Raw genomic sequence first — 2,337 nt, 5'->3', positions numbered from 1 at the left:
ATGAACCAAAAGGGCCGAAATGAAAGGTTTATAATATCGCGTTGAAATACGGATTGTTCTCCACGGATATCCATTTAGGATACCATTAAATTACACCAAAAATAAATCAGAATAACAACGTCTCACAACGTACTTTATGTACAATGAATATATATTTTATTCCGTTTGTAAGTTTACATATAGTTTATTTTAGTAAGTAAATACCATCTTAATTAAATTCCTTTACTTTTAAAATGATATATTTCCTCCGTTGAGTCATTATAATTATCATTTAAGGTCGTTGCTTCCTATGTTATTTATGAATTATAGCTAAATTTTAAATGATTCATAACGGTCGAAATCGTAGATGAGTTTAGGCAGCAACCATTTGATTTTCTGGGGGGGGCTATGGTTTTTTTTCTGTACAAACTTTTTTTTTCGCCTGCGGCGAAAAACAATCTATTTTTTTCGCGACAAGTCGAAAACAATTTTTTTCTTTCAATTTTAACATTACATATAGTGGCAGCTGGGGGTGAAACAAACAATTTTTTTTTCTCAGAATCAAAAACAAATTATTTTTTTCTCCAAAAACTGGAAACAAACTTTTTTTTCCAAAAAAAACCATAGCCCCCCCCCCAGAAAATCAAATGGTTGCTGCCTTAGAATATCAAAAAAAGCTCCGGTAAGATTGTTTATTTACCAAACCTTTTTTGGTATAACTACAAGAAGAAGCAAAATTTAAATAACAACAGACAACAAATTTCAAATACTTATTTCCTTTTTTTTTCTTTTATTGCAAACACAATGTCAATTTTATTGTTGAAGGATATTACTTCACATTCGTGACGACTTCAAAAATTTTGAAAATTAGATTTTATGCCTTGATATAGTTTTAAAAAAATGTTCATCCTGAATATAGTCCTAAGGCAGCAACCATTTGATTTTCTGGGGGGGGGGGGGGGGGGGGGGCTATGGTTTTTTTTTTTTTTCTGTACAAACTTTTTTTTCCCCCTGCGGCAAAAAACAAACTATTCGACAAGCCTGGAAACAAACCATAGCCCCCCCCCCCCCCCCCCCGAAAATCAAATGGTTGTTGCCTCAATATAAAGCTTTACTACAACTATCACATAAACTTAACATGATCCAAGAAAATGAGTTCAATTAAGGTCATATCAACCAAATAAGACAGGGCCGTAACTACCTATGAGGCAGGGGAGGCAACTCCCCTGAAATTTCTACACCAAATATTTTTTTTGAAGTAATAAAATGAAATATGTACAGGAAGAACTTGAATTTATATTATATACAACACAAGTTTACAGTTTTAACAGTGTTATCTAGATACATGATATATCTGTAATTTTTCAGATTAATTTTGATCGAAAGTTAACCTTTTCAGTATAGTTTTATTTATTTTTTCGTGTGGCTGTCTGTCTGTTATTCAGTATATATTCGTACGAGAACACATATGAAACTTTGCTTTCGACAATTTTGAATAAAACTTACTGACTATTCACATTCATTTAGGGGGCCAATTAAGCAGAGGAAGTTCCCTTCGTATTGTGAATCTTTTATGATATCGCAAATTCGTTACCGGCGGAATCAGCTGTTGAATCGTTTTTTAACGTCAACCGCTCGTACGAGATCATCGTGGTCAATGCCTTAGTTGTTAAACACTCCCATTCGTTGTACATGTAGCAGGGACTTTCTATACTAAGTATATACTGGTTGTAGTTATATACATGTCTGTTCAGCTTACAACGATATTGAAATTCAAGGTCCTCGATAAAAAAAAATATCTTGCGTTCTATGATCTTGCTTTATATGTTTTTTTAAAACTTACCAGTTTTATATCTAAAAAAATTATCTTTAACTACAGATAATAATTGTTTGCATAAAAATTGCTTCCAGGATCCAGCAATACTGATGTTTCTTAAAGTAAGGAAATCGAAGGAAACAGGTTATTTTTAGACATTTTCTGTGAGAACAAAATTGGTGGTCACAATTTATTTAACGTTAATAATTATAGGTCAAAGTATTTCCATCAAGACGGAGCCTTGGCTTACCCCGAACAGCAATCGTTGGCTCAGACAGCTTGTTTTTGCATAAAAATTGCTTCCAGGTTCAAGCAATACTGATGTTTCTAAAAGTAAAGAAATCGAAGGAATACGGGTTTATTTTTAGCCATTTTAAACCCTAGTTACGGCCCTGTAAGAAATGCATGTACGCCTTACAATCATTCAATACACCAAATATAGTCGACCTATTGCTTATAGTTTCTAAGAAACAGACTTAACCAAGAAAACTAAACATTGACCGATGAACCATGAAAATAAGGTGAAGGTCAGATGAACCATG

The sequence above is a fragment of the Mytilus galloprovincialis genome, chromosome 1 (assembly GCF_965363235.1).
Source record: "Mytilus galloprovincialis chromosome 1, xbMytGall1.hap1.1, whole genome shotgun sequence".
In the NCBI taxonomy this organism is placed as follows: Eukaryota; Metazoa; Mollusca; class Bivalvia; order Mytilida; family Mytilidae; genus Mytilus; species Mytilus galloprovincialis.
Note: the sequence above shows the minus strand (reverse complement) of the source record.